The following is a 16220-nucleotide window of genomic DNA, read 5'->3' as shown; positions in this document are numbered from 1 at the left end:
ACCGCTTCTCCGGCCGAGCTGAGGCCGCGTCCCACATACAGCAACTAGAAGGATGTGCATCTATGACATACAACTATCTACTGGGGCTTTGGGGGAAAAAAATAAATAAATAAAAATTAAAAAAAAAAAAAAGATGATGAGAATCTAGTAACTGTGTTCCAATAGATTCCTGTTAGGAAAAATTGCCCTCTTATGAACCTGCTTTTGGTCACTACACACATACCTCATCTATCCTATAGAATGTGAGCAATCTGGAACATTTTTGACTCTGTCTAATCACATAGCTTCTTTTACAGTGTCTGCACAGAACATACCTTCAATAATATTCATCAAATGCATTAATTAATATGGGTTCTTATGGATCTTCAGAGGCCCAGGTTGTTGAATCAGGAAGATTCCCAAATTTTGGTAACCTAGGCTGTCCCTCCCTTGCACAGATGAAGTAAGATTAGAGCATGAGGGCAGTGATTAGGAGATGTCCGTCTAGAATAGTGGATACGTTTTCTGTTGCTCTAACAAGTTACTACAAACTTAGTGACTTCAAACAACACAAATTTGTTATCTTATAGTTCAGTAGAAGTCTGACACAGTCTCACTGGGCTAAAAGCAAGGGTCAGCAGGGCTGCGTTCCTTTCTGGAGGCTCTAAGGGAGAATCCATTTCCTTGTCTTTTCCAGCCTCTAGAAACTGCCCACATTCCTTGGCTCATGGTCCCTTCCTCCATCTTCAAAGCCAGCAATGTGGCATCTCTGACCATTCTTCCAACATCATGTCTCTCTCTGACTCTCCCTTCTGCCTCTCTTTTCTACTTTTAAGGGCTTCTGTGATTACATTGGGCCCTCCTGGATAATCCAGGATAATACCCCTATTTTAAGGTCAGTTTAAGCAATCTTAATTCCCCTTTTCTATGTAACCTAATGTATTCATATATTCCACGGATTAGAATGTGAATATCTTTGGTGGAGCTGTTACTCTGCCTACACAAATAGAGACTAGGACATATGGTACCCAAATCCACTTTTGCTTTACCCAGAGTGAAAGCATTTGTATATGTAAGAGATATCCATACTGAAGTCTCATCTATTGAGAAAATATGGGCCATGGTCACGATAAAACCCTTGACAAATCGCTCAAACCACCAACTGTCAACCAACCACCCAAAAACACACATTTACTGATGCCTGCTACATACTAGCGATTCTGAGACAACTGGCTCACATCATGGGGTATGAGAGAAAAGGACCTAAAGAGACAAGACACTGTGGTGAAGTCTTCAGAGAGGAGTGAGCACATCAGCTGATTCTTGAAGGAGACACAGGTCATACAAAGATGTTTATTGGACAAAAAAAGTAGGGAGGGCATTTCTGGCAGAGGGCACAGCATGAGCAAAGCATAGAGGTGTAGACCAGCACAGCATGTTCCAGAATCAGCCAGTAGCTCTGTTTTTGCCATGTTGGAGGCTGTGGAGGCTTGCTGGGATCATGACTTCTAAAATGCCAATCATGTCTGGAAGGCTGTGGCCCAAGGCCATTTTTGCTAGCTGTAAGCAAGGTCTTTCAAACCAGAGGGTGCGCACAGCTCTTCTTAAAATTGAAAGGATTTATGCCTGAAATGAAACCGAATTTTATTTAGACAAGATATGTATTTATGTGTACAAAACAGTGACTCCTGGAGGCAAACTGGGCAAAACTAGAGCAATCTGGGGAAAGGTAACTCGCTTCTAAGGAAGAGTAGCCCGGTTTGTGCCAAATTCTGAAGCAACCTTCATGCTAAGGCCGTTGGACACAGAATCCATGTGATGTTGTATCCCTTAAATATTGGACTTGTTTTAAAAGAAATAAAAAAAATTCTGGGGAAAAAAAGAATCACATAGCTGTTTGATGTGATTTGACCAGGGATGGTTGGGGAACAGCTGATAATGGAAAATGATAAGAAGTAGGTATGTATTATAGACTGGATTGTGCCTCCTCACAATTCATATGTACCAAACTCCCAGTGCCTCAGCATGTGACTGTATTGGGAGATAAGGTTTTTAAAGTGGTTATGAAGTTAAGATGAGCTCATTAGGGCAGGCCCTAATCCCATGTGACTCTTGTCCTTTAAGAGGAAATTAGGACACAGACACATGCACTGAGGGAAGACCATGTGAGGACACAGGGAGAAGATGACCAATTACAAGCCAAGGAGAGAGGCCTCAGAGGAAACCAACTCTACGACACCTTGATCTCAGACTCCTAAACCTCTAGAACTGTGAGAAAATAAAGTTCTGTTGTTTAAGACACCCCTTCTGTGGTGCTTTGCTGTGGCAGCCTTAGAAAACTAATACAGTAGGTAATAAGAACAAACATAAAAATCATTGAAGGCCGTATGTACTTGGTGCTATGATGTATCACTCAGATCTCCTTTCAGACCTGGTGGCCCTAGTCCTCCAGCAGCTGGCAATACTGCTGGTGGACAGCCCTCAGCTATCAGCTTCTTTCAGGAATTTGTCTTGGATTTAGTTGCCTTGTCCAAGGTCATGCCTTCTTTCCCAGGGTAGCCTGCATTCAAGACTTGCTGACATGCAGGAATTCAGGCTTGGTCCTTTTGCTCAACTTGGTTCAACTCTGAAAGGTCCTCTGGCTTCAGAGCTTCCCTTGGGGTTGACTGAGGCATTTGTTGGGACTGTGTCACAGCTTCTCAGCTTCTCCTCAATCCTGCTTCCTTCCCATTCTTTCCCTTCTGCAGGGATTGATCCCAAGAGTGCTCCCTAATACATTCCTGTATGCTAATCATTATCTCAGGGTCTACTTCTTGAAGAATGCAACCTGTGACATCATAATAAAGAAATTGGACTTTATCCTGACAGCACTGGGGAGCTATTGAAGCACTGTATTCTGATGTGGTATGATTTGTAGTGTGGTTGGTTTGAAGGCTACATTAAAGAGGGTAAGACTAGATGCAGGTAGACCAGTTAGAGCTGGGGGAAAGTAGGCAAAAGTGAAGGCGATAGAGGCCTGGTTGTCAATGGTAATTCTTCACCTAAATATTCTCCTGGAGTATCTGCACTGGGAAGCTCCAAGTCATTCTGACATACAGAATGTATTGTCTTGGCTTGACTGGCATTTACTTCTTGCTCAGAGCATGAAGGAAGCTCAAGTCTGGTCTGTTTTCCAAGATGTGAGAGCCAATCAAGAACACAGGTGAATGTATCACGGGTGAATGATGATGGCTTAATGCTCCAGTATATCCTCAGGGATCCAAAGACGAATCAGAGGACCAAGTATGCACTTTCTCCTTACCCCCTGCATGTGTCTCATGAGCTTAATCTAACTGGATGCAAGCTCTCACACACCTAACTACCCGGGGCTCTCTCCTCACATTATGGCCCTATTGGCCTCTGAACGTTTGCTAATGCAGTTTCCTCTGACTGGACTGTGTTCCCTCTTGCTCCACGACCTTTATTTACATTGTTCATCACTCAAGTCTCTTTTCTCCATTTACTGCTTCCAAGGAACCTTAACTGATGGCTCCCTCAGGCTGGGTTATGTATATTTTTACATCTTTTTTTTTTTTCATCCACTAGACCATAAACTCCAGGATGGTAGAAACCATTTCTTCTTAGGGATTTGGGGCAAAAGAAGCACTGCACTCTTCTTCCTGTTCGAAGTTTGACCAGTAAAGAATATATACACAAAGAACTGATTACCAAATGGGGATCCTTTTACCTACTTTAATAATGTATAATGCATAGCACTCAATAACCATCAAATCTAGAGACTTTAGTAAACTGTGTAGGAGATTGCAGCTTAGACCTGGGGCCAAGTGGTATCTCCTACTTGCTACCCTATATTTAACCTTTAGGATCTGCAAACTTGAGCAAACCCCAAGAAATATAGCATGACTTGTAGACTCCAAATTCCCAACCTTGTGAAATAGGACCGTGGGCCTGCCTGCATCAACCATAGAAGTCATTAGGGGAATAGAGGAGAGAGAGGGTGGGAAAATGGTGGGTTTGCCCCCTGAGAGGCAATAGAGAGGCAGGAAGGAGAAGAAAGATGAATGGCACCAGAGCCTGGGTGGCGAAGGGGAATGAAAGAAGGGTCGTGTCTTTGAGATGGTATCCCTGCTCACTAGGAAAATGTAGCTTATAGAATCTAATTTGACCAACTGAATTAGACATTCCTCCTTCTACAGGGAGAGGGGAGTGAAAGGTGGAGACAGGACAGAGTTCCCTTTAAGTACTTCCTAACATGGGAAAAATGGATGGAAATGTGGCCTTTATGAGATGAAGTGGAAACACGGGGAGAAGAGTGCACCTGACTTTCCATCCAGGCCTCTTGATCTTTGTGTCCCAAGAAACCGGGACGAGACAAGCCCAAAGTAGGTATCAGCGCTTCCTGACAGAATGAGTGAATGGATATCTAAATGGATAAGGAGTGACAGTCGCTGACAGATTTGTGGTTATGCACCTTTCCCCATTTCTCTCAATTAATTATGTCCTTGGACCTGTGCAGTATTATAAATGTAACTCATTCTCAACTTTGCAGGCCTGTCACTGAAATTCCCCTCAGAATCTCTTGTAACCTCACCTTTAGCCATATCCATCATGAAGATGTGTTGTTATCTAAAATGAGCTCCTGTTAGGGGGCTAATGGGATGTGGCCAGAAGCAGGGACTGGGACCCTGGCCCTGCTGATATTCCAGGCAGTCAGGGCTTCTTGTCAACATAATTGTGAGCTCTATTTGGGGCCAACCAGGCTTTATTATCTGACAAGGGTCTATACAATAGAGACGTGGAATGCAGAGAGTAGGTGGAAATCCATAACAGATAGGAAATCAATAACCTATCTGTTAGCTCCCTATGCTTCATCCACTTATGGCAGAATGGACACAGGATGGATGCCCTGAGTAAGAACTGAGAAGAGACTGACCAGAGATAATGACCCCGTAGAAGTGGATGAGGATTCAGGACCCAGCTCTAGTCTCAGTAGAGAACTAGAAAGGTTGGACACCCATTGTAAGAGTTGGCCACCCAGACAGGGATTAGGAGGGGCCTCTTGGAAGGCAAGTTCTCTTCTTGGAATCCACAGTATGCAGCCAGCTCATCTGTTGGTTGCGCTGAGTTGGTGACTTGGGTGTGAAGAGTGTGCTGTTTCCCTACATCGAGGGAGATAGGCTAATTCTTTACTACGTTGTGATAGATACTGCGATGTAGTTCTGAAGTCCTCCTTCAATGAGGATTTACTGTCCTGGCTGCTGGAAGACTGTTACCAGAAAACCTTGATGTCTGTCAACTTCATTAAGGATTATAGACAACCACCTACCTAAGATCATGCCCCTTCTGGCGTGGCCCATCCAATATTATAGTCAACATGAGAGTATAAAGTATTTTGGCTAAACATGGAACAATGTTGAAGAGTCAATTCTAACTCCACAGCTTCCCATGGAGTTGGTAAAATCTGCCACTGGGTTTGCATCACAACTTAACATCTCCCTCTGCTACCTATTCCCTTCCCTTACCCAGGTTTTGATCTGAAGGGCACTCCTAATAAACATCCAGAATGCTCAACATTTCAGTGATTGCTTTCTGGGCCACGTGACCTGGGACTCTCCCCTTTGTATTGTGCATTCTAATCTGGTTTGGGAAGAGCCAGGTTGAGCATGAAGGCGCAGGTCTGGGAATGGTAGGAGAAGAGGGGCCAAGTTTGCACAAGATTGAATCTAGAATAAGAGTTCCCCCAACAGAATTTGTTCAAGGACTGGTTGGTGGTGCTAGTGACATCTTATTCTGGTGGTGATCATAAGAGATGCTATAATGTGGACAATGATTGTGGTAGTTACCCAGAAGCAGATGGCTGATGTTATCTGGACAAAGGACCTGTTGGACCCTGAGCCCACTCATAGGAAAATTCCATCTCAGACAATCAGATGGTCCATCAGTCAACAGGTATTTCTTAAGCACTTCTTTGATGAAGTTTGGAAAGTTGAACAACTGATTCTGAAAATGGCAAATATAATTGTCATGGTTACACCCATCAGTGTGGCCTAGAATGTACAAGTATGGATATGAGTCAAACCCCATTTGGAGAGGAGGAAGGCAAACTGGAGAGGATATTATGAGTCCTGGGTTGAAGTCCTTCTTTACCAGGCTCTGATTGGATAAATTCCTTTCCTCTGAGTCCACGAATCTGCATAATGGAGAGTAAAACCCCTATTTCTCAGATTTGTCATGGAAACAGGAAAAACATCTCCCTTTGTCCTGCCTCCATCCCACACAGCCTCTGGGAAGTTACACTCCTCGTATATTAATTTCTTATGAATAAGTAATTTTTTTGACCACCTCCTATATGCCAAATACTGTGCTAAGAATTGGAAAAACAGAAAACAGAAAAACATGGGCCTACCTACCCTTGAATAGCTCTCAGCTTCCTGTGGGAGGCAGACACAAAAATAATAGAAATAATGGTGGCATTGGAGTTCTAAATGGTTTATGATTAGGAAACTGAAGAATGTCTATGGATGGCTCAGGCCCACAGCCACCCACAAAGGTCCCAGTAAGGTGTATGCATGGCATACACACAAGGGAAAGAAGCAAAAGGCAACACAAAGTAACTCAATTTTGTTAACTGGGCAGAGAAGACCCAGGAAGCCAGACTGAGCTGTGTTGAGTGCCCCGATTTCCTAACATACTAAGGATTCACAGGAAAGCAAGTCTTTGTCCCAGCATCTCCCATGCCCAAAGCCAAGTCTCAGATGTCCTCCTCTCTGGACACAAGGTGCACACAAGGAATTGCAAGCCACTTAGTGCTGCTGGAAGTTGGAGATGGCAGACCATCAAGAGATGAGACTGAACCCCTGGCAGGTCCCAGGTCACCAAGGACAATGGTATCTGTAGAGTTTCTCATTTGTCCTGAGAACAAGTGGTTTGAACTTGAATGTTCATCAAAATAACCTGGGGAGCTTTAAAAGTGGTGGCTCCATGGCTAGTGTCTGGACAGTGGTTCTCAGTTCAGTAGGGGGCAGTGAGAAATGGTTGGCAGGACCACGGGAGAGTCAGGGCTCTAGTTCTTCAACTCGTGTGTGTAGACTCAGGAGGATGATGGGGTTTAGATGCCACATATGGGCTGGTCAAGTCCATTGGAATCAGGTAAACTAAGGTTGCCAGTGATGGAGTTTCCTTGAAGCTACGTAGGAATGCAAACTTTTCGTGAGAGTCCAGCATCATTGCCAAATCCTTACACTGCCTTGTCTCTAGGGGCATTAGGACAAATTAGGAAGACATTCAAATGTTCAAACAAATCCAGTAATGAGGAATCACTTCCTCTTGAGATCACTGGTCCCAATCTGGGGTCTTCTGACTGTTAGAAATTCCTTCCACATCCTTCACCTTCCACCCATTGGTTCCTACACTAACCCTCACCATTGGTGGAGTGAGCCAGAATCAGTGATGCTAGAGGCCTGTTTTAGCTGAAATTAGTAATCAATGAAATCTACGGTCGATAGGCACAGGGCAAAATAAATAGTCACATGAAGGTGACCAACCCTAATTTAATGACAGTGATTCATCACTTTAAGCAAAGCGCTATTGTCTTCAGATATTGGAATCAGATCCTTTAGCAGGGAGATGGCGCTGCCTGGAGAGTGGGAATGTATGTGGGACCTCAGGCGCATTAGTTCTGCTGATGCCCCTGCACCCGAAAACTGGGCCCCTCAGCAGCAAAGCTGTCACTGAGCAACACTGATAGGTTACATTTGGATGGAAAAATGATTAACGTAAAAACACAAGCACTGATTATTCAGTGAAGAAAGTATTAGGAAACTCATTAAGAAATATATTTTTGTCCTTGCATTGGCCTAAGCATCGCAATTAGCATCCACACCCACGCAACATGCAGATAGAGTTGTAAAATGAATTTTGAAAATCGAGTCCCTCAAGCTTGCCGGTTCCCATGCCAACTGTGTACATTTGATGTCACTCAGATCTTGATTACATGAAAAATACGTCTCATTCTAGCACTTCCATGGCTTCCTAAGACGTGTGGCTGGCACTTTGTACTTTTTGTGTGAAAAATAAGGCTCTATTATTTAAGCCACTTTTGTGGGACATTTTGTTACTTGAGGCTGAAAGCATCTGTGCTTTTGTCCAGACGACTCCTGCCTTTTGTGGGATCTCCATCTTAGCAGATCTTCCTTCTCTTGCTTGTTCAAGGTCTCAGCCTGAAAGCCCACTTACCCTCTCTCTCACCCCACCTTCTCTCAAGCCAGCACCTCTCTTCTTTTACCCAAACTTATCGAGTTGACTTGCACACTTGCATCCTTGGCCTTCTTATGCGTTGTACTCTCTTCTGCTGTATATGACCCCATCGCTCTATTGGAACCTCTCTTGAAAGTTTTTAGAAAGGTCCAAGTTGCCAAATCCAATGTCTCCCTAATCTGGTGCTCTTCACTTCCCCTCTTTTCCCCAAAGCTTTTCCTTCTGTAGCGTTCATGAAGACTTCAGGCTGTGCACCACGTCCAAGCCCTCTCTCCTTTCTTCCTCCTTCTCTAGCTTAAAAGTCCGTTTCCTCTGAGCATCTTTGGCCCTCTTCTTCTCTTTCTCTGCATTATTTCGTTTGTTGATCTCATCTCTGGGTTTTAAGAAAGACTTCCACGTGGGTGGTGCCCTCATCTCCCTACCAGCTCCTCATCTTTAGAACTAGCGGTCTCACAACCCACTGGACACCCCAACCTGCACGCCCAGATGTACCTCAAATATGTCTGAAACCAAACTCTTTGCATTCTCTCATGAGCCTATTTGTTTTAGGGCCTGATCATGGGGCTCTGGCCTGGTTTCTGGGGCCAAGTCTATGACATGTGTCTCAGTTTTACTACCAAATTCCTTTAACAAGCCAGAGCTCTGTTACTAGGCCCTATAATGTCAGAGCATGACAGAATTCAGGCTGCCTGGATGCCAAGGCCCTCTGGGTACAGAAATAATGGCTTGTCTGGGGTCTGACTGAGCCCACGGTGACTCCCAGGACCTTGAGTGGAGCTGAAGCAGCAAGTGATGGTCTTGTGTCTTCTGCCATGGGGTGACACATAGAGATGGAGGGTGGAGAAACAAGCAGGTCCCGAATCTTGACTTATTTACCATGTGTATCACTTCTCTCCTCCTCTCACTAAAGTACAGAGTCTCTGCAGGCAAGGATGTTTTCTTTGCTTCACTGCTTGAGCCCTAGCACCCAGAACAGTGCCTGGTGAGAAATCTCAATAAACATTTGTTGAATGAAATATATTGAATTGGTTAAATAAATTCTCAGCAAATTCAAATATAGAAATAAATTCCAGCAACTTGAGGTTCTTGCTTGGATGGTTAACTTCTGTTTAGTTGAGGTTTTCTATTTTAGCCCTTTGGTCCTGGAACGTCACTGAAGTTAAGCACCAGGGACAAAGGGGAGGCTCATGGCTTCTTCAACAAGGAAGTTCCTGAAGAGCCCCTGGCCAAATAATATTGGAAAACCCTCAAAATATGCATGTCAAGTGTGAACACCATGCAGCCATCTTCAGGAACTTTGTAAATCTGAGCTTATTATTTTTTTTTTTAGTATCAAGAGAAGACAAGAAACCTTACAACCCATAAAGGGACAGGACCAGGGACTTGTACAGATATATGAGTTGCTTGGCACCTTGAAATCACTCCTAATTTGTCTTCCCTTGTCAAAATTGTGTTTGCGTCTGTTTTGGAGAAGATGGTTTTTGTGGGAAAAGTGTAAGTCCAGTGATACACGAGATACCTAGATGTTGCCCTCCCTGATGATGGGGAGCGCTGCTGAGGACACAGAGAGGCCGCTGTAAAGGCATTAACTGGCCTTTTGAGAAATCCATGCAAGTGAAGTGCCATCCCAGATAGCAATAATCCCCCTTTGGTTTGGGATTCTTAGGTAGCTTTCAGGGAGTGCTAGCCTGTTCTCCCTACTCAAGCCCCAGACTCTCCATGGAACCAGCTGGCTTTGGTGCTTTATAGTATTCTCTGAAGGTTTTCCTTTACTTTGTGACAACACAGGGACTGGCTGAGGCTGCCTGGGTCCCCACCAAGGCATGTTTTTGATAGGGGTTTCTATGTCACTCTAAGCCCACCATGACAGGTGACCTGCAGAATAGTTCTGATCTTCATTCTGATTCTTCTTCATGGGGCAATTGGTATAACCTTTAGGCAGCAGTGGCTCTGGGGAATGTCTCTTTTCTGGGCTGGTCAGGTCCTTTTCTTTCAGTGTTCCCATTTCTCATTTCCTGAGTATCTTCTCCCCCTTGCCTCATGTTGGAGCATCACTTTCTTGTCTTGAGCAACCCCAGACTTTCTGTCCATAATTATCCAAAAAAAAAAAACAAACCCCAAAACAAAACCAAACCTCTCTCTTTAGTGACACTAAGTCAAATAAACAATTTCCAGGCTATTAGTAGATACCCCAAACTGCACAGTGTACCCATTTACATTTGCCTCATCAATGAATGAGAGTTACGATCTCACCACAGCTCTGCCAGCTTTGAGGATTATTATTTTTTATTAGTCTGTGCCTAATTCAAAGACAACCATTACTGGTTCAGTTTCATTTCTTTAATTATCCAAGAGATTGACCAATTTTTCATATGTTGTTGGTCATTTGCATTTCTTCTTTTGGGGTTTATCTTTCACCTCCATGAATTAACATTTTTGGTTTTCCCTGGGTGAATTCATAAATCAAAACTGCCAACAGTCAGACTCACATTAGTCTGTCTGTGTGGCATCGTAATCGCATTTCATTCTCTCCTTGTTCACCCCGTGCAGAATTCAGCCTGGACTCAACACTCAACAGGAGTGTGCAGATGGAATACCTACTATTATTTCATTCATACATATGTATATATGCATATATATGTGTGTGTGTATGTACACATATATATACATATTACTCCCATATATGTATATATTCAAATATGTGTATACGTATACACATATATATGTATATATAGTCAGTATGATTCTATATTCCACTTAAAGTATGTGTCAGACTTTAACGGAGAAGATTAGGCATTATAGCTTTAGTAAGCATATTCTCAAGTTGAGCCAATATGAGAGCCAGTGAATCAAAAAATATTTTTTCAACTACTTTATTAACCCCTGAAAATTAGCCTCTGGATCCAGCATGATAGAAATTGGACTGGTCTTTAATGGTAGCTTCTAATTATATGCTGGAAAGCCCTTCTGGTCTTGGTGCCTTCAGCCAGCCACGTCTCCTGTCGGATGAAAGGCTAGGAGCCAGTGCTTCAGTATATAAGTGATACTCCTGTGTGTTTCTTCAAAATCCATAATGCTGAAATGGCGGGTTTTGTCAGCTAAAAAACGAATCTGTGATGAGTGCCCATTTGTTCCACGGACGTTTGTGTCAATTTCTGGGATTTGCAGGAAGGGCCTGCTCTGGGCAGAGCCGGGGCTCCGGAAGCAGCTGGGGCTGCCAGACACAGGCCCTCCTGGAAGTGCCACCTGGGCTTTGGATGAAGCCAGCAGAACCTTCGGATTTGCGAGGCACGTATTGTGGTGGCAACACTGCCGTGTTTATCAGGCTGCAGAGCCGGGAGACTGGGGGTGGAGGGTAATGCACGTCTCTTTTATGGTAAAGATGACTTATTCAATAAACCCAGCATATGACAGTGCTCACAAGGTGGAGGTTTCATGTTCAAATGAACCATCAGTCTCCCTCGTCTCACCCACCCTATCTCCTGCCCTCTCCTTCTCTTACCCTTGGGCTCACTCTCTCACTCTTCCTCCTCCTTCCCTCCCTTCTTCTTTCTCTTTCCTGTTCCCTTATTTGTTCCCGGAAGCTCAGGTGGTGACTGCCACAGACTGAGACCACGTGCTTCTATCCTTTGCACCCACAACTGGCCATGGGGAACACATTCATCCGTCAGAAGTTCTGTCTCTGTTCCTGTTACTGATTGAGCATTCCCCTCCAACTTGTGCACTTGACTTTCACCCTCTGCTCTCTCTGTCCTAGCTCTTTGACCCTGTCCCCAACCCACTCCATGAGCATGCCTCCCCCGACCCCATCCTAGGATTCTGGAATTACCCTTCCTGCTGGGGACTGAAAGAGACTTCTGTCTCGAGCTGTCCTTCTGGGGACAGACACCTGTTTGTCTCCTCTATGACTAGCAGACCTTGCTCTTGTACTCTTGTGTCCGGGCCTTGCACACTCCTAGGTTCAGCTTGTTCACTGGTCCAGGTAAGAGACGCTCAAACTCTTGGCTTCTGTCCTGTGGGACCCATTCCAGGTCGGCTGCTCCCTTGGCCTTCTCCAGAAGACAAGGACATTAGTAACCACATACATTTAGAGGGAGGAAGATGATATTCATTTAGGAAACATTCACTCAACGTACCTTTCTGGATATTTACTACATACTGGTGCTGGGCTAGGGGCCAGGTATCTCTCTGAACTGGTCAGACCGTGCCTGGAGTTGGGCTTCGCTCCACGGCCTGCACTTGTGGAGGGGACTCTGGAGCGGAGCAGCCAAGAGGGTGGCCAAGTCATTGAAGATACTTGTTAGCAGGGTCATTAGCTCTGCCTGTAGGGCCTGTCATTTCCCGTCGCTGTGTCCCTGGGTTCCAGCGCAGGCCTGTTCAGTTGCACGCATAATCAGGGCTTGCTGAGTTGGTAAGTGAATGAACCATGTCATGAATGTAACAGTTGAAGGCCTGGTGTTGTCTAGCCAGTGAAAAAGCACTGAGAGAGTCTAATGGGATACTCGAAGCACGGTCACGTCAAAGTGTTTCATGTGATGCCAAAGGCCTAAACGTGGATTAAAGGGTAGCAGTTATGGGACTGCTGATTTCCACTCCACATCAGGAAATTACAGTTGTTTAACGAGGAAATGGGCTGAATCTTGGTATGATAAATTCCTTGACGCTAGAGATATTCAAGTGGAAGACACCACATGACCTAACTGTGATGCTGTGGAAGGGAGTTCTTATATGGCTCCAATGATGCAATAGTTGTTAACTGGACACCTATTGTGTGCGAGGGACTCTATCAGGCTCTGTGAATGGAGAGACAATGAAGGCCTTTGTCCTCAAGAAGTGCTCTGGCAGCTTCCTTAATTTGGTGGTCACTATTAAATAGAAAAGGCATACATGACTCCCTGCATTGTAGATGGGGAAAATGAGGTCAGGAAAGTGAAGAGCCTTTCTCTAGTGGCATGCAGCACCCAGTGCGCATGGTGGCCAGGCCCGTGGGAAGGGCTTACTTGCATTTGCTCATTCAGTCTGCCCATCGGCCCTGGGATGAAGATACGAGTATTTGGGCTTTAACCCAGCGTCACACTGTACTTGCCAGACTCCCCATCTAATGCTCTGCCCATTATAACAATTCCCAAAGACAAGTTCCAGACCTGCGGTCATGAAGCGCCAGAGACTCAGAAGCTCAAGGCTAGGGGTGAGCAAGAGATTAATCATAGCTGGAGGCTGATAAGGAAGGAGATTAATGCCATCTGAGCCTGCTGTGGGCCAGGCAGAGCTTTACCTCCAACATCTGATTTTATCTGGACAAGATCCATGAGAGTTAGATGTTTTTACTGCTATTTATAAGTGAGCCTGTGGCTCAGAGAGGTTAAGTGACTTGGTTAACATCACACAGCTCATAAGAACTGGAGCTGGGATACTTCTATTACCATCATTACCACTACCATCTTTACTCTCATCGCTACCACCAGTACTAGTACTACCATTACTACAAGTAGTACTACTTGCTAGTATGATTGCTGCTACTACTACTATGATTACTAATCTTGCTACCATGGTTACTAGTCCTACTACTATGATCACTAGCATTCCGACTACTATTTGTTCCTCCTCCTTCTGATGATAAAGTCTTGAGTTACTGAGTGTGTACTCTGTGTAAGATCCTGGACTAAGTCCTTTCAAGTCTATCTCATTTAATTTTCGCAACAGTTCAGTGAGATTTACAATATAGATTTTACTACCCAAAAGCTGATGGTTTGCCCCACATTGTGGGGTAAATACAGGCATCTCTGATCTACAAGCAAAGGATGGGAAGCGGTTACCAGTGAACTAGGAAGTATTTTCCACGGGTCATAGAACACATTCATGGGTTTATCTTAAGTCTGGGATTTGAAAAAAGAGCTCAGCCTATTTTCATAGGAGTTTTGCTGAGATTGGTCTCTCTCTAATTCAAGTCAGGTAAGGTCTCCAAAAAGAAGAAGAAAAAGCTACTCTCAGGAAGAAGAGCAGTGGTTATTTTTGCGTGCTCCTCTCTAGGCGGGTTTTCTGTCAGATGCTGTGCGGATGCTGTCTCTTTAATTCTCATGCAGGGAGGTAGGGCCTATCACCCCCATTTTACAGATTTGGAAGCTGAGGCTCAGCAAAGGGAAGGAGCTTGTCCAAGGTCGCCTCTCTGGCAGGACGTAGGCTTGCATAGGAACCTGTCCTGGATCTCCATCTCTGGTCCCTCCCACTCCAACAGGGGGCCTCGAAGCAGAATTAAAATGTAAATCAAAACATAATTGGCTTTGTGTGCACAGTTTAGATAAGATTTACTTTTGAAGAATGACTCTGTGTTCTAACCCAGCAGGCCCAGCTCCACGAGGCCCACTTGCTCTTAATAATGGCAGGGGAGCGGGGCCATAAATATTGCAAACGATGCAGCCTGAGCGAAACGCCCTATGAACCGTAATAAAACCCCCCGTGATTAATGCCAGAATGCGCGCTGTTCATATTAGACCTGCAGTGGCTTCCCTGATGAGATCAATACAGCGTGGCGGAGTGATCCTAATAGAAGTGTTATTATCTTTTAATCTTCGGGAAAACGCCAACTTCTCGAATCCGTCACCAGGCTGCCTGCTTTATTTTCTTGGTGCAACCTTGACGGCAGTTGTTTTCCCTGAAATGAAGATACATTAGAGTCTTTTCAAGGATTTATCAATAATAGGACCTGGTCCTTCTTTGCAGGGCCCACAGCTAAAAGGCAGATTTGTATGCGGCGAGTCAGAACTGGTCACAGTGACCTTTGCTGTCAGCCGCTATTTTCCCAGCAGACAAATGCCTCTGGAGAGTGAGTGGTAAAGACAGATATTCAGGGGGGGGAGACAGAGTAGTGAGAGGGGAGAGAAATAACATCAGCAACAAATAACCTGGGAGGAGGGTTTGAGGAAGCCAGGCGTGTCCCCTGTGTAGGACTCCGGAGGCAGAAATGGCCTTCGTGGCCCCAAGCAGGCAGCTGTCGCCTTTTCCGTGGCTTCTGCAGGTCTCCACGGACTGGAGCGTAGTGGAACTGGCTGTGGAAAATGAAGTCACTGCCCTGTAGCGAATGTCTAGGCAGGAGGGAAGGAAGACCTGTATCTCTCAGCCTCGTGCCTCCTGGGGTGCTGGACCACGGGGTCCACAGGAGATGGGGGAGGCTGTGGATGGGGTTTGACGTCATCGTGGTGACTCCTCCCTGGGCAGCTGGAGGTGAAAATGAGCCAACTCATCAGTGATAATGCTGGGAAGCCTGTAAAGGGGACCAGCGCCCTTTCTGTGTGTGTCCTGAGTTCTGTTGGAGGTGCCACCCAAGGCCTGGCAGACAGCCAGAAAGAAAGGCAGCAGAGCCTCTGAGAAGGAGGAGTCCTCCATGCCTTTATTCTTCCCCCCCTGCATAAAGGAGCACACACATCTCTGGAAGGCAGCCTTGGAGGAGACTTGGCCATCATCTGGTTGTTCCCTTATCTTGTGCAGAAAGGGAAACCAAGGCTCTACTGTGAAGTAGGGAAATGACAGAGCAGTGGGGCTCACAGCATGTTATATAGAGGGCCCTGTCTCCTGGGCATTTGCTGAGGGCCCTGTCTATCTCAACTTGCTCCATGCTATCACTCAGGGACCCAGGGTCCTTCTATCTGGGGGCTCTGCCATTCACTGGGCTTCTGAGTCCTGCATTTTATCAACTATGTCCAGCTAGCAGACAAATGAAGGAGGGGCATGGAGGATGTTGTGGGGGAATATGAGGACCAGGGAGTATGTATGAGACCTATATACCTTTTACCCAATTCCACTGGCCAGGACTCAGTCATGTGGCCCCTCCTAAAAGCGAGAGGCTGGGAAGAGTCATCCGCTACTGTGCCAGAGAAGGAGGGGACATGGAACTTGTGAACAAGTAGCTTATCACAGCTATAGCATCCTCATGCATAAAATAGGGATATAGACTACCTCCTTAATGGGCCACAGCAGGGATTATAAGG

At 45.3% G+C, this 16220-nt stretch overlaps 1 pseudogene; it reads left to right on the top strand.

The window, feature by feature from the left end:
* Positions 1-1501: 1501 nt before the first annotated feature.
* Positions 1502-15310, top strand: LOC131395943 (large ribosomal subunit protein eL33-like; annotated as a pseudogene).
* Positions 15311-16220: the final 910 nt, after the last annotated feature.

Source organism: Diceros bicornis, chromosome 32, assembly GCF_020826845.1.
Source record: "Diceros bicornis minor isolate mBicDic1 chromosome 32, mDicBic1.mat.cur, whole genome shotgun sequence".
NCBI classification, from domain to species: Eukaryota; Metazoa; Chordata; class Mammalia; order Perissodactyla; family Rhinocerotidae; genus Diceros; species Diceros bicornis.
Note: the sequence above shows the minus strand (reverse complement) of the source record. Positions and strands in the feature narration are given on the sequence as shown.